Source organism: Mustela lutreola, chromosome 4 (assembly GCF_030435805.1).
Source record: "Mustela lutreola isolate mMusLut2 chromosome 4, mMusLut2.pri, whole genome shotgun sequence".
Classification (NCBI taxonomy): domain Eukaryota; kingdom Metazoa; phylum Chordata; class Mammalia; order Carnivora; family Mustelidae; genus Mustela; species Mustela lutreola.
Genome location: NC_081293.1, coordinates 161,620,592 through 161,637,746, shown reverse-complemented (window position 1 = coordinate 161,637,746; position 17,155 = coordinate 161,620,592). Strand labels below are relative to the sequence as shown.

The following is a 17,155-nucleotide window of genomic DNA, read 5'->3' as shown; positions in this document are numbered from 1 at the left end:
ACCTTGCAATTTGGTCTTAAAAATGAATTTTCAAGGAAAAATTTTGAAGAAAATTTATGACATTTCATAGTGTCCACGATAAATACTACATGATTTACCTGTGTTATTGTTGGTGGGTCTGATAGCATCTCTACCCACCTGGTGAATTTGGTCTTTAAGAAATCCCATGTTCATTCTTCACATGCCTGTCCTAGCAGCTATCGAGCCCCATACTCTGCAATGGTACCTACCCTCAACTCAAGAATTTGTAGTAAATCAAAGGAAGGTGACCTTGGTCTGATGTAGATGTAGATGTGTCGTTTGGGATGGCTGATTCTCAAAAACAAACAAAAAACCAAAAAACTCTTCTTCATTTTGTACATTGAAAATGAATTCATTTTCTTTATGCAAACATCTCTTAGCAGTGATTCTCAAGTTCTGGTGTATGTAAGAAACCCCTGGAAAGCTTGAGGAAATGTCCGTAGATTCCATTCCCTGGGATTCTGGTTCAGGAAGAATACAGTAGGATCCCAGGAATCTTCATTTTGAGGAGAACTCCCAATGACAATATCCAGGTGGTCCCTGTTGATCGCACTTGTAGAAGCTGGAGCTAGAATCCCTTGGTTCAAATCCCAGCTCTGCCACATTGTGTCTTGGTCAACTTGCTCAAGTTACTTTGCCTCCGTATGCCTCAGTTTCCTCATTCTGTACAATAGGGGAAATGGTAATACCTCACAGTATTTTTGTGAGAATTCAGTCAGTTAGTTCATATAAAGTACTTGGAATGCTATCTGGACTGTTAATTGGCCAGTAAATGTTAGCTAAACCAGTCCAACAAGTTATAGATGCCTTGAAATAGTTTATTTCATATTTTGAGTTATGTAGGTGTTTTGGGGGGCTGGGAATCATTTTATGGAGTACTTCAATGGTTTGTCATTTCTAATAGAATGAGAGCCAACATCTTTAATGTGGTCTCTAGGATCCTACATGTCTAGCTTTTGCCTGCTGTCCGAGCTCATCTCACATCATCCTTCCAGCCATTCTCACTGCAATCAGCTGCAATTGGTGTATTTTGAGTTTCCAAAGATGCCATACTTCCTTCTAGGCAGTGTTCATCTAGACAGGCCTTCACATGTGCTATTCCTTATGTCTGAGACACTGTTCCCCTCACTTTTAGTTTATTAATTTTTACTCTACCTTTAGAGATTTAGCTCACCTTTACAGATTTATCACTTCCTCTGAGATGCTTTTCCTGAACTTAAGTTAAATCCTTTCATTTGTGTTCATGGCACATAGCTCTCCTTCATACCCGATATGAAAGTTATACTTTCATATTTTTTCGTCCTCCACTCAAGTTCTTGTGCCATAAGGTAAAAACCATGCCAGTTTGTTTGGTCACAGTGCTTGACATATAAACCCTCAGAATTTGTGGAATGAATGATTAAATTTTGCTTAAGGGAAGACCAGGTTGGAATGCCATGTTGCTACATAAAAACAGTGGTATTTGGAGGGTCTCACCAGGGTGAGAGGACGGGGGTAGGTGTCCTCATGGCAGAAGAGAGTAGGCAGAAGAGGGTCAATATGTTCCAGAGTGGCGGTCAAAAGACCTGAGATAGCCACCGTCCTGGGTGGTGGAGGTCATGTGGACAGAGCTGAGATAGATGGCCAGAGTTGGGTTTGGGTGCGAGACAGGATGAACATAAGTGAGAATTCCTATCCGAGCTCACAGGGGCAAAAAGAGATAAAATGGAAAATCAGGATTCAGATTTCTGAAGGGACAAATTCAACACCAAGACCACTGTGCTAGAGTGGAGCACTTGGAGGTAGAGGAGAATGGGGTTTGGGCTGGGAGTCCTTTCAGAATAAAGGAGGCTCAGAGTTACTGTTGCTTATGAGACTGTAAGTAGGTGACAGATGGATAGTTCACTTGGCTTCAAGAGCCGGAGATGTGCAAAGCCCCCTCTGAAGCTTGCTGTGTGTCATTGATGGTCTGAGGGCACCGGGTTTGTAGAGAGGCCTTCAGGAAGGAGAAGTTCTTGAAATTCATCATAATGGGACAGAGAATAATTCCTTTCCTTCTAATGTAAGCCAAAGTCATAACCTTCTTTGACATTTGCCATCTTCAGTCAGTCTTTGTAGAGTTGAAGCCTTCCACAGGCACACAGGTAAGATTACCACTATCCAAGTCCCCTCTGGTGTCTGACCAGGCCATGTAGCCATTTATTGCTCAGTGGCGGCCCCTGCTGTTAAGGAGAAAGATAGCACATCCAGAGTCCGTCATTAACTCTGGTACCTGTAACTAGGCGATTTTGGTGCAAACAGGAGAGGAGCCAGGGGCCAGGTAAATGGACTCACGACATCCCCAGGGAGATACCTCTCCCACCCGTGTTCAGCGTGCCTTGTGAGCTGCTAGCGCAAGAGAAGGAGCTGAGCCTAAAGGTTTGGGGCTTAAAAATCTTTTACAAGCTTCTCCGTTCAATCGCTTCGTTACAGAGATTTGCTGGGAACCATCACAGTGCCCTCTGAGAAATGCCAGTGCAAACTTTTCTTTGGGGGCTTTCAGGACTCTCAGGTGACAGATATCTTAAAAGATAACGCCCTCACTCTTGAAGTTAATTTACAATACATTTTCATTAGGGGTGGAGGCGCAGTGTCGATGTTTGTTTACATTCTGGACAGGAATCCGAGTATAGATTCTTCAGTATGCGTCCCGCTGGGTCGCCCTCCTGTGTGCATGCATCTCTGGGCGCGCGTGTGCTGCATGTAGGAAATAAGGCAGTTATATGCCATTTGTGGGCAAAAAACTGCATGGGAAGAGAAGAAGAGAGAACGCAAACTCACTATCACATAAAAGTAGGGAGAGGGGGAGAGAGGAGATTGCCGTTGATTATGGGTCTGGCAGCAGATGTTCTACACGAATCCAACTCACTGCAGCCAGTCTGTTTCCATGGCAACAGAATCAGTAATTATTGAGCCCAGGCGCTCCCCCCCCCCTTCCTCCCAACAAGGTGGAGGCTGATGAATATGAACTATCTCCAGCCCATCACCAGCTCTTTCTTTTTCTCCTTCTTCCTCTTTCTCTCTCTCTTTTTAAAGTTCTTTATAACAAAAGTGGAGGTATTGAATGCCGAGAAGAGGAGCTCTGTGTTTATTGATGAAAGAGCATAGGGCACAATATTGAAATGAAGTGATTATTTTTCTCTTGTGATACTATAAGAGAAAAGCTCTTCCTAGAAAAGCCGATGATCTCTGAAGATGCTAAATAAATGAGCAGGAGTTTCCCTGAAATGGAGGCTCCCTTTGATTGGCTGATCTTTCTGCGATTCCTGCCAATCGGAGCACCCCTGGGCTCGAGCTCCATAAACATAAGCAAAGCTACATGCTTATTCTTCTGGACTCGAAGTGTGTGCCATTCAAAGGTGTGTGGCAGGTCTCCATTCACATGGCTCGACTGGAAACCTGTTTTGTGAACAAGCTTACTCGGGAACCATCCGGTATTCCAGCACATTGTTCTTCTGGGGGACGGCTCTAAGTCATCTGGTGGCGGCAGCAGCTTAGCAGCAGTCTTTGTAGTTGGGAAGGATGGACTTACGGGAGCTTGGTGAGTAAACCTGAGTCTTACACATCTGTCCGCCGGTATCCGCAGCCGGCGCTAAAATGCAGCTTTGTCCTATTGTCTGCCGAGAAAACTATGAATTGCAACGAGCACATGGAAGAGCAGGCATTCTGGGGTTCCTGTGATGTGTGAGCTTCTGTATTCCAAAGGCTGCATGCATTGCTTGGGTAGGATCAGATTTGTAGTTGTATTATACCAGAACACTGGCTTGTCTAGTTAGGATTAGGAGGAGGAGTGGAGTTGTGCTTTATCTGCCTGGGTATAGATCCATTTCTGAAGAACATGCTTTTAAAACTAAATTAGTGAGAATCATCCTGTGCATTGCTGGGAAGAGGGAGAAAGGTGCAGGCACAGAGCTGAACATTAAGCAGCTTGACTGTGTTGCCGGTGTTTGCATTGTGAAGAGAGATGTTGTTACGATGGTCTGTCAAACACTTCTTCAGACCCCCAAGCGCAGAAGGGGGCATCTGTTTGGTGTGCACTGCTGCTCTCGGCTTGGAAAGTGTGCAACCGAGCTAGGTCATGCCCCTGACTTCTGTCATGAAACCAGTCTCTAAATCAAAATATGTTCTCTCTCTTTTTAAAAATTAATTGCAAAGATGAGCTGAAGTACAGTCAGAGAGATTTTAGCTGCCAAAAACCACGCTTCCAAATGACTCTGTTTTGCATCCTTTTCAGCCCCTGAAAACCAGACAGGGTTTGCAAAGTTATATTCAAGGATTGGCTCTTCTCCAGGGAAGGGCTGCTCTGAGCTATTGCTTTCCTCCCTGGGGTTTAATTTTCTGACACTGGTGATGAAATTCTTGATTTCTTTGGGTAGAAGCAGGAAAAAAGAAGAAGGCACTGCTGTAAACAGGCAATGGAGAGACAACATGGGGAAGGAAAAACTCTCTGCCTTTAGAGACCCTTCTAGTTGCAAACTTAAAAATATATGTGGCAAGAAAGAACTCAAGCACTGGGTAGGATTCCAGGGGGACTATAATCTTTCTGAACATGGGGAGGAGAAGCATTGCTTTCGGCGTGGGTGTGGGGAGCGGGGGCTGAACTTGGGGCTTCCATCTCTGCATAAGAACCTCTCCCCAGCATCTCTGCGGGTTTTGAGGCTTCATCACTGTTACTTTTTTTTTTTTAATGTAATTCCCCATCTCATGTGCCAGGAACACTGACAGCATACTGCATGTCTTCTATTTACAGTTCACTTGGGTGCAAACAACAGAGGGAAAGAGAGAGGAAAGCCTTATCATCTGGTTCAGAAATACTTGCATGTGAAATAGTTGAACATGGGAAATCTTCCCAGCTAGTCCTTTATAACAATGTCCTTTTGACAGAAGAGAGTGTTGTAGGTCTTCACGTGGCTGTAAAAGGGGATTTGCTGTGTCCTAAATGGGATCTCTGGTGGGTGGGTAAAGAAACAAAAGAGCTAGGAAGGTTTCTCCTGGAGAAGACCTGAAAGCAGGGCGAGGGGGGTTGGAAGAGACCTGACCTGCTCTTCGGACCTGATGCCATGGGAAGAGAGAGCCAAGTTTCCTCCCTGTGGGTGACAGCATGGGGAACCCGGTCACTTGGCCAGGTCAGTGACCTGTCATGTTAGCTGAAGACTCCTCTAAAAATAGAGACTGTCTTCTGATCCCAAGAGGCTCAAGATGGTGTGCCAAATTGAGAATTCCCCCTGATCGGAGGCAAGTGTGTGCAGGGGGACTCAACCGATTACATCTCACTCCTAGGCACACCTTGACCCACGCCCAGTTTTGAGGAAGTCTGGTTTTTAAGCGGACGTGCATTAAATGACGTCATTTCGTTAGAATGACCCTCCCTCCTCTTTCGGTCTCTTCTCTCCCCCATTCGCGTCACTGCCATGAGTGAGGCACTGGCACCTGTTGGCAAGAATGAGAGAAGAAACAGCCTTTTATGGAAGCACTAAAAATGTTTAAAAAAAAATTAAGGGTAGTTACTAACCTATTTTTGGATCATGAAAGTCTTAAGAATTTGCAAGCTGTGAAACTCTCCCCTGGCCCTAAGAAAATCCATGAATGCATGATCACATTATAACTCTGATGACAGCCCGCATTTCAGGGTCATGTAGGATTTCTGTCCCAGGTAAAAAGCCAAGAATTTATTATACCCTCAAGTTTCTTATCTCCTTTTTGCAAAGGGCTCGTTAAATACTGCCCGGCCCTGTGCCAGTCAACTTCTGACTCAAGTGGTGGCTTCAGTCCTTGAATGAGGTCCTGCATGTTCTCACTGAGGGCTGGAATGAAGACGTCTTGGGAACAGTTCTAGAATGTGGTGGTTTTTCACTTCTCAGCTTGTGGTGTTAGTGAAACTAGGATCACAGGACTTGAAAGGAACATGCTCCTTCAGCTGCCAGAACAGCTACCTGTTCAGTCCTGAAGGAGAAGGCTGCTTCCTTCTGCCTCTGCATGGTGTTTGTGGGATGTGGGACGTATTAGAGGCTCATATGGAAAGGTAAAGAAAAATGAATTCCCTCAGATTTTCACGTGACTGTCAGAGTTGCCTGAGAGGTCACAGTGAATATGAGTATGTTAAATCCAATCTCTGAAGTTCAGCACTGAGAATTGGAATGATAGAATCCATGTCCCCTAGCAATTGGATTGCAATCAGTCACAATGGGAAAAGCTAACCTGCCCTGAGCATTTGCGGTGTGGCAAGCACTATCCAGTATGTCTGGAGATGTAGTAAATCACTGAAGCTTTAAAACAGCCCCAACAGGATGGCTTTTATACCTGTTTTCTAAATGAAGAGATTGAATCACCAAAACGTCAAGGAACTTGCCTATGTCTACCAAACCAGGACATGGCAAGTGGTTTGTGTTTTCACACATGTTGACTTACCTGTTTGCTGCATCCCTGGATGGAAGGAGAGCGAACGGACAGGGGAAGGAGGTCTCCTCCCCTCAGTCCACCTGGCTGAACCAGACCATGAGGAATTGGATTCAACCATCATTGTGATAATCAAAGTCAAATTAGAAAGGCCTTTTCGGGTGGTTGGGTGAATAGTTTACAGTGTCATTTAGGAAAAGATGTTGGAGTTAAGTAAAACGTCGTTACCAAAATGCCCCATTTGTTTATCCCCTTGTGTTACTGTATGATATGCCATCTTGTTCCGAGGAGTGTTTCTTTGACTGATAGGCTCTAGGTCAGTTTCCGCATAAGACGGGCTCCTCCTGGGCCATCTGTGGGAGGTGGAAGGTCATTAGATCCATGGCTGCCCTTTGCTCGATTCACAGTTGCTGTAGCAACAGTGAGGCCCCTGAAAAACCAGGAACAACAGTGCCTTCAGTCTGGGGGCGTGCGTGACCCTCAGTGGTTGTGGGAGTCACCAAGGCCACCATGCTTTCTAAAGATCCTGCAAATAGACCCAGCTCAGAGAGAGATTCCACGTAGTGGTGGAGGATGTACATGGATGAAGCAGCTGAAGACTCAGATTAGACCTGAAAATCGTTGAATGTGACACAGTTTTCAAACCACGTCAGTCAGAGTTGGGGGCGTTGACAGGACTGGGGAAATGTGGAGCAGGGTCGGTGGGTGAGTGAGTCCTCCACTCCCATTTCTATCTGTTTTATAAACTGACATTCCCACCAAAGATTTAACTAATGACAAATGGAGGGGAAGGAGTTAGGCCACTAGACAGAGAAAGAAAAACTATTGATGTCCTTGAAATTTCCAGCTTGACATATAAAGAAATAGCAGACCAGAATGTACAAGCCAGATTGCATTCAACAGAAAAAGAATCTGTAGGGGTCTCAGTAGCAGGTTTTAAAAATGTGGGTTATTTGCTATGCATGCCTAATAGTATGCACTTTCTACTATTACACTAGGTATGTGAATGTGTAAAAGACAATTTCAATAGCTATTCAAAAAAAATAATGTCCTACAGGGATAATATAGCCGATCTCTTTCTAGAACAAAACTGTCTAGTGGAAATACAATGCAAGTTCTGTGTGTAATTTCCATTTTTTTTAGTTATCACATGTAAAAAGTAAAAAAAAGAAAAAGCAGGCCTATAAATGTTAATAATATATATATTTAACCCAGTATGCCCCAAATATTTTAGCATGCAACTGCAAAATTATTAACAAAAATATTTATATTCAATTTTTTTATGTTAAGTCTTTGAAATCCAACATGTAATTTACACTGACAGCACAACTGAATTTGGATACTGAATTTTCACAGGAAATCTGTTTTTAGATTTCATAAAATTTATAGTTAAAAAGGTAGATTCACGGACCCAACTTCTTCCAAACATACACAAAAGTTTTTCAATAACTGAAGTATCAATTTTTAAATATAGATTAGCTAAAGTTAAATAGAATTTGTAACTCACTTGCATAGTCATACTAGCCACGTATTTCAAGGTTTCCATAGCCACGTGTGGTTAGTGACTAGTCTACTAGACCGGGCAGTGCTGGGCTCTAAAGAGCTCTCCTGCTCTACCAGGCCAGTGACTTCTTTTTTTTTTTTTTTTTTTTTTTAAGATTTTATTTATTTATTTATTAGGCCAGTGACTTCTATCTCATCATCATGCTATAGCTCCTTCCTCTCTTCCTCTGTGAAGTACCTGGAAGACTTTCCCTGGCGACAGAGAGATTAACAGAACATTAGTATTCACAAACTTGTTTACTTTTGCCCTTAACCATTGTACATGCAACACTCAACATGTAGAAAATCTTGGTTTTTCCATTAGTCTGCTTGGCATAGAGGAATGTGAAGGTGTACCATTTCCTATTGCAGAAAGTCAACATTCCCCATCTGTGGCATGTTTCTGTCCACAGATATGGTGGCCCCACCGCTCACCACACGTTGGGCCGCCACCTTCAACACAGTATGTTCAGGACACGTGGGTTTAGTTTTAATAATAGGCTAAGCAAACCTTGATTGAGAGGGTAAGTCTGCTGCAAACAGATAATTTGTTATGAAGACAAGTATAAATTGAGGCTAAGGGATGATTTAATTGCTGTCATCTTACTCAATTCTGCAAATTTTGTTTAGCTGGAAAATATTGACTAAGTAGTTCTTACAGTTAATTTGGTCTTAAAATCCTTACCTTCAACATCATATGTTATTCTATTTATTCACTCCCCCAAGGTTTTTTCTTTTTAATGTAAAACCAATTATGAAAATGTAATCAACCTTTTCAGGAAGCTAGATCCAAATCATGCTGCAAAGCCTTCTTACAGGCATCCGGGCCCAGCCTCCTAGAGATGTCCTGACATTGACATTCGCAGCCAGATCTGCAAGTAGAAGGATATAGCTCGCTCTGCGTTTGGTCTGCTTAAATCTTTGGTTAATAAAGAGATCTTTTAGAAATCTCACAAAACATTGAGAAAGGGAGGGAAAAAATCCCTACAGTTCAATACCATCCCTAATACCAGGGACACCTTCCGGTCCAGCTATACCCATTTCCTGCACGTTGGACAGAATTCCCAAGGAATAGGCCTTGTGCACATAAGCACTCAGAAATGTTCGCTGGATTGGGTTGTGTGGCCTCTTGGCAACTTGTTTCTTTTCATGGCAGGATTTTATCATCTTTCCTGAGGCAACACTGGCAGACCAAGTAAATTAAACCAGAAGCAGGGTTGAAGCTAAGAGTGAGATGATTTGCTTTGTGAATCCGCTGTTTGGCCACACCCAAGACTATCATGAGTGGAAGGAGGTGCTGTAGGATTTCAGTGAGCACAGAGACACCGGGAAATAGCTATTACATAAGTGAAATTAGCATCACAATAATTATCTTTGAATTGCCACAGGATTTTGAAGTCCACTGATATGCTAACGAGTTTCAAACCATCTGTGACATTCTAGAAATCCAGGACTAGAAAAGTACTCATCTAGATGACAGAGCAGTAATCTAGAACCTAAGGCTTTGACTTCCTGTCTATAGTTTTGCAACTGAATTCTGTAAATCATTTAAACCTTCTGCTCCACAGCACCTACACACAGGTATAGAGAGAAGTTAAGACTTGATGAGTTCCAAGGTCAAGATTGCAAACCATCTGTTCTCTAGGGCTCATGTTGCATCGACCATAGCAATCTTTCCCACTGTTCCTAGATGGAACTTCAGAATCCCTCTTAACAAGCACCAAGGCAGCCACTACCAACCAATCAGAACTGGCTTACAGCTGAAACTGATTTTTCATCCCTCTCCTATGTCTTTTTCTCAGCTCTGTGCATTGTGCAAGACTTTGAAAAGGAAACACACAGGGAATTATCCTCAGTATGCAGGGTTTCAGGAATAAGGGAATGTTAGTCCTTTACTCATCTTCTTGCTCAGCTGTTCCAGGGAGGTGTTGCCATCTGACAAGGAGGGCTGCAGCCTGGCACTTTGGGAGCTCACTTTTCCTTTCCTTTAAGCTATAAGTGATGAGAGACCTGTCAAGGAGAGCAGTTCACTGGCATCATTCCCAGACCTGGAAGCATAATGAAATAAAGTTTCATTCTGACTTGGTTGGAATTTTTATAGCTGAACATTTGAGATAGCATCTGGGGCAGTTCTAACATCTATTCGCCTGGTTGGAAGGAAGCACCCATCAGCTAATGGAACTCGGGCCTTCATACTAGCAGCCCATACTGACAGACTTGACCTTTGGGCAGATCATTTCTAATTGGAGCCAGCCAGGCCATGGGTCCTAGCACCTGTGATGGAACTCACTCATGTCTGACGGTCCAGCAATGTGAAATATGCATTACAGATGTTCTATCATATACAAAGAATGGTATCAAAGTAGGAACTGGTCTGAAAGCCCCCCATACTGATACTGAGTGTCAGTCCAGACTACTTAATGTTAAGGGCTCAATCCAAGCCTGGGGCTCTGGGATGCTATGTTGGTACGATCCATTAGCATTCTTCCTAGTACCCACACCCTTCCAGCTTTAGAGAACAGAGGGGGTCAGTGGAGAGAAGCTCCCACTCTGGATTCCATAAGCCAGGTTCAAACTTCACTGCAAAGCATACCTAAGAAACTTTGCAAAGACCACCAAATAGGAGATCCTTCTGTCCTCCTGAAAATTTCTTGAGGTCTAGGTAGATGACTACTTAAACCCTCTGAACCTTAGTTCTCTCATCTGTAAAAATGGAAGTAAAGGTGCATATCTCACAAGGCTGTTGGTGAATGGAAATTAAATTATGGAGTCTGTGTAAGTGATGAGAGCACCATAATGCTCTGTGCAAGGAGACAATAGTACAATTATATTCCATGAGTAGAAGCCATTTATTTTTTGTTGTCTCAGAGAATGTCTAGCTCAACTCTTTGGCTATGGAAGGTTCTCTAACTGGACAGCTAGAGTGCTAGGCGGGCATATGCTGTCTGCTCTCAGATCACTCTCCTAAACCCTCAGAGATTATCCCAGCCCTGCTAGCATCAGAGGCCACCCAGAGGGAAAAGGACACCACCCTTAGAACAAAGAGCCTGGAGTGAAGCCCCAGGTTAGCTACCAGTAACATTTAGGTCTTGCCATATTGCCTCTCCAATCTTTAGTAACTTTTTTTCCTCATGTACAAAATATAGAGAATATCTAACCCATCAGATACATAGAAATATTCAGAGAACAAACAACATATCCCATGTGCTCTGTGGATTGTACATAAGGTAATATATAAGGTATTACTGTTACTACTTCATATCCAGTATCTCTTAACAATTCAGCCTTGTTTACAGAGAAGAAATCACTGGAAATATGTTTTTGGAGCAAGAGTCAGAAGCTCCAGGATAGTGATGTATGCTTTCCTGATTTTGGAGGCCAGTTAAGATCAAACGATATTGTGCTTCTTGGCAGATGCCTTGGGGCATTCAGGAAGGCTGTGACCTATCGTAAATAACTGGTGGCTTTTATATTGGTTAAATGAAAGATGTTCTTGGTCTCTGCATATGGCCCGTAAGTCTGTCTGGATTGCCAAGTTTTAGCCATCCTGCCCCAACTCACTCTCTCTTCTTCATGAAGACATAATAAACCTTTGGAAAATATATATATTTTTGGTTCTTCCATATGCAGGTTCCCAGGTACTTCTTGGTAGCTTTCTTCTCTCCTCCATCCTCCTAAGCATGCATTGTATGCCCCTGAATTACTATTCTGTCAAGAAAGGAGAATGGGTGATGTCTTTGTTTGTTAATCTGGTTATTTATTTACCATAAACCTCTCACATCCCAGATATTAAAGAATCCTGAGTCCTGGGATGGCAAATAGATTCTGTCTGGTGACAACTTAGGTACTCTGGTGGAGGCTGCTTAGGGCCTACTTCTGGGCCCAGTGGGCCCTTGGGTGGGGAGGGAAGGGTTGCCATGTGCAGTTACCTTATTACAGGTGAAGGAAGTGAGACTCAGAGAAATTAATGGACTTGTTAATATGTCTCTTGACAAGGGACAATGTTTACATTTCCTTGCTGTCTCAATTCAGTCAACAACCACTATTTGCTGAATGCTTGCTCCGTATTCTAGGACTGGGTATTATCTAGGAACAAAAATAATCTGTGAACGTCTGTGGATTAACCTGCGTGGAAGTTTGTTTTTCATGCAATCATTAACCTCAAAGTTGTCCAGAATTGAGAGACTATGATAACAAAATTCCCAACCAACCAATTATTTATGTAAGTTGATCTTTGAAGAACACAGGTTTGAATGCACTTATAGGTGGATTTTACAATATGGTACTATAAATGTATTTTCTCTTCCTTATGATTTTCTTAATGACAATTTCTTTTCTCCAGGTTACTTATTTTAAGAATACAGTATATAATGCATATAACACATGAACCATGTATTGATCGACTATGTTATTGGTAAGACTTCTGATCAACAGTAGGCTGTTGGTAGTTAAGTATTGGGGAAGTAAAAATTACATGCAGCTCTTCAACTGTATTAGTATGTCTAAACCCCACACAGTTCAGGGGTCAGCTGTATTCAAATTCATTTGTATATTCACTTACGTATTCATTTTCCCGTCCGTTTACATAAAGAATAAAGATCCACTTTTTAAAAGTCGGGCTTTTGTAAGAGTTCTTTCAAAACAACTTGAAAGTTATTGATAAAAACAAACTGGCCAATAACTGCCCTTGCTTTTTGCCTTTGTTCCCCGTGGTCTGTTACTTAATATGGCCTTGCTGGCACAGAGGTGAAAATGAACAATGAAGAAAAACTGAAGAAAAACTCCACTATCCTACTTTTTGCAAAGCAGCCTAGAAATGTAACATAGATGAACCAAAAATATTCACTTTACCAAAGGCTTCTAAACTGTTAGAATTGTCAAGGAAGAAAGAATTTGCAATGATGGTGATAGAGAGCTATTGCAATTCCACTTCCCCTGGGGAGAGGTATGAGTAGCAGGGGATGGGGAAAATCTCTTAGCGCTCTGAGCACTGTAGTAATCGCGCCAAGGATGTGTGGCACTGTCTCTCTCTCCCGTCCCTGGTGTAGTTAAGAATCTCACTCCATCACTGACTTCAAGGCCAGAGTAATGTCAGAAATGCTTGCCTGGTGGTTATAAGAATTATGCCCTCTAGGTGCTAGGCACTTTACATAGGTATAGGTCCTTTTAATGGAATTTCCCAAGCTGTGTTTTTTTTTAAATTATTCTTCTTAATATAGCTGTTATTTTAAAATTACTACATGCAGTGGTCTGTCAAGACACAATGTTGTGGGTTTTTTTTTTTCCTGCTTTTATTGCGAACTAATGGAGATACATCACTGTAAGTTCAAGGCATACAACATGATTGTGTGATTTACACATGAGCAGTGATGACCACAGTAGGTTCAGTTAACATCCATCTTCTCATATAGATACAATAAAAAGAAAAGAAAAAATTTTTCCTTGGATGAGAACACTTAGGATCTACTTTCTTAACTTTCCTATATACCACACGGCAGGGCTGTGTTCACCATGTTGTACAACACATTCCTAGTATGGACTTACAACCAGAAGTTTGTACCTTTTGACCACACTCTTCCAGTTCCCCTTCCCCCCACCTCCCGCCTCTGGTAACCCCTAATCTGATCTCTTATTTTTTTATGAGTTTGGTATTGAGTTCGTGGTGGCTTGTTTATTTAGATGCCACATATAAGGGAGATCATACACTATTTGTATTTCTCTGACTTCTCTCACTTAGCACAACACCTCCAAGGTCCATCCATGTTAGCACAAATGTTACCACAAATGGTAGAATTTCCTCCCCTTTTGTATGGCTCAATAATATTCATTGCTTCTATGTACCATACTTCTTAGGATACAGGTTTTTATCAAAGAGCATATCCCCCTATACTCACAGGACAGAGAGTGGGACTCAAGGGAGACTTTAGCACCAATTCTATTTCCCCGTCCTTTATGCTAATACATTTCATTGCAGCTTGAAGAGCAATGTTAAAAGGCATTAGATCCCTTTTTCACAGATCAGGAAACAGATGTAGAGAGTTAGCTCATTATCCTTCCTGTAAGTGGCAGAATGGGATTGAAATCCAGGTCTGATTCCCATGCCTGGGTTCCTTTTCCCAATGTTTAGTGCTTTCATTTCAGCCTCGCTCCCTGCACATTGATTTATAACTAATGCATTAGAAGAGTAGTCTTCAGTCTGGGGTGCTCATGCCCTGAAGCGATGTAAAGACTTCTCAAAGGAAAAGCAGGCATGCATAGTTTTAAGGTGATCCATTTCCACTTTTCTCAATTTCCACTTGTGCCTTAAAACTCATCTTGAGGGGTGCCTGGGTGGCTCATTGGGTTAAAGCCTCTGCCTTCGGCTCAGGTCATGATCTCAGGGTCCTGGGATCGAGCCTCGCATCGGGCTCTCTGCTCAGCAGGGAGCCTGCTTCCTCCTCTTTCTCTGCCTGCCTCTCTGCCTACTTGTGATCTCTCTGTCAAATAAATAAATAAAATCTTTTAAAAAAAAAACAACCCATCTTGAGAGGGTGCCTGTGACCCCCCCCCCCCAGCAGCCTGCTCTCTCTTGACAAAGGAAAGGCCCCCTCTCACCCTCATCAGGTCTCACAATACTGTGCGGCCCAAACCATGGAAACCTTCTCTAAGAGCCCCGAGGGGCATGTGACCGGTCCTTCAAATAAAGATCCATCAATGGGTTCCCATCTTAATAAGAGATGGAGTCCCAATGAAATATTTCTCTTGAGTTTAATAACCATCAACATTTGTCATATATTTGTTCCAATTACTTTATATTAATGATGGCACCATTAAACTGAATGAGGAAGACTATTTTTATAATAGCCTCCTGTTCACAGAAAATGTATTTCACATTAGATTTTAGTATATAGATGTTTTTGTTTCAGAGAAGTGTAATAGTATGATTCATGGTTGACTTTGAAGCATACAATTCTATCATGCTAAAATTCTGTATGAGTAGCATTGGGCTAGAATGGGAACAATGGGAAGTGGAATGGGCATTTGAGTTCTGAGACAGGGTGGCAGGCAGGAACCCATGGGCCAAATCTAGCCCACTGCTATCCTTGTACATAAAATGTGCTGGGACCTAGCCATGCCTATTCATCTACATGCTGTTTAAGACCGCTTTCATGCTATAGTGACATCGTTGAGTAGCTACGACAGAGACTGCTTGGAAAGCCTAAAATAGTATTTGGCCTTTTACCTGGAAAGTTTGTAGACCTGTTATTAAAGGAGAAAAATGATGTAAAATTCCCAACTCTTAAAAAAGAGCTTATTCATATATTTTTAAATGAGTAATTAAGGGTGTAAAATCCCTATTGTATGTGTACCCAAGGATACATTTAAAAAAGTGATGTAACAGTTTTTTCTACCAATATTATAATACCCTGAAAATTATGTTCTTTGCAACTATTTCAACTGTGATGAAAAATTTCAACCATCAACTTGAAAAATGTGTACATAGAGAGTATACATAGACTTTTTTTTTTTTCAAAATAGGAAGACCACTGCCCTTGAAGACAGGATCAGGCATGTGACTTTCCATAGTTTAAGTTTAAGGAGATTGTCTCTTTTTCATGGAGCAAATTGAGCCCCATATGAGTACCTCAACCCTCAATCAAGCTCTTCTCCCACAACCTTGATGGGTAGCTGATGGAAATGTTGGTCTCTAGCAGGACAGGGTCAAAGAGTGACCTTGTAAATGGCTGGGCTCAGTCTTAGAGATCAGAAAAATCCTTCACAAGCCCCTACGTTGGCCCTTGTGTTGGTCAGCTAGCGGAAAGAAAGAAAGCTGTGCCCTTCCAGGAAGTAGAAGGCTGGGCTTTTTAGGATGTCCCTGCAGAACTGAGGGGAGCCTGTGCTGTCCTCAGGCTGCATGGATGGTGGATTGTACCACACAGGTGGAGTTTACACCTGCCTAGTAACCTTGATTCATGTTTTGGGTTGAATTCTGTCTTCCTCCAAAAACCAGAGGCTGTTCTTAATCATCACTACTTTAGAATATGACCTTGTTTGGAGACAGGGTCTTTACGAAGCTTAGCAAGTTAAAATGAAATCTTTAGAAGAGGCCCTAATCTGCCTTTGTCCCTATAAAAAGGAGAACTTTGGACACAGGAATAGAAATGCATTGAGATAAGACCATGAAAAGACACAGGGAGAAGATGGCCACCTACCAGCCAAGAGAGAACTGGGACAAATCCCTCTAAAGGAGGAACCAACCCCTTGTACCTTGGGTTCAGACCCGAGTTTCTGACCTCCAACACCAGGAGGCAATAAGTTTCTGTTGTTTAAGCCACCCAGTCTATGGTACTTGGTACTTCTGACAGTAGCCCTCACAAAAAATACGGTGGCCTGAAAAGCACAGGTTCTTTTAATGGACTTCCCAAAGCCCAGTGATTTTTATGTTTAGCTGTGTTTTGAAATTACTACATGACATGGTCCATCAGAGCACAAGTTGTTACCAGAATGCATTTAACAACAGAGGACCAGAACCAGAGACACCCCTAGTCTCCCTCCTTCCCCCTAGAGCAGTGCAGAAGAGCAGTTAAGATAAAAACTTCTGGAGCCAGAGCCCTCGGGTTTAAATTTTAGTAGCCATGTGACTTTGGGGCATGAATGGCATCACTTGTTAAACTGAGGAATAACAGCACCTGCCTTGTTAGGTTATTGCGAGGATCAGCTGGGTTCATAACATTAAAACTCAGTTCTTGGCACATAGTAAGTGCTCAACAGTCAAATGTTCATTGTATTATTGAGGGACCAAAAAGAACAACCTCTGCCTAAGACCACTTCAGAACCCATGAATCACCCAGCAAGTACTACCCACGTGTCCCCTGAAATTCTCAAAGATTTGTTCATGAAATTGCCATATCAATGTTAGAAGGGCTTTCCCCCTGCCCCAAATCTAGGATTGTCTTTTCTCTTGTTTTATCCTGTCTTTTTCTTGCAAAGCCTAATATTTGAGAATAGCTATCATGCCTTATTAACCCTTGAAAAAGTATCTGCTCCAGCACCACTTGGCAATGAGATTTCATCAGTCACTTGAGATTATGGATTAACTCACTGATCTTTTTACCCTTCGAGCTAATTAGCCTTTGGACAAATACAGCTAGTCACAGAAGCAATGCACAGCTGACCAAACACATTTCAAAGAGCAAAT

The 17,155-nt window shown here is 42.4% G+C and overlaps 1 protein-coding gene across 15 annotated transcripts in view; it reads left to right on the top strand.

Moving 5' to 3' along the window:
- ELMO1 (engulfment and cell motility 1) overlaps positions 1–17,155 on the top strand; it is a 526,731-nt gene that overhangs the window by 386,356 nt on the left and 123,220 nt on the right. Inside the window, exon 1 of one of the 15 annotated variants that reach the window (XM_059171580.1) lies at positions 3,350–3,580. The exons of the other annotated variants lie outside the window; for them this stretch is intronic. The gene's annotated coding sequence lies outside the window, so the exon portion shown is untranslated. Of the gene's footprint in view, positions 1–3,349; positions 3,581–17,155 lie in introns of those variants that run through there. 15 annotated transcript variants of the gene reach the window in all.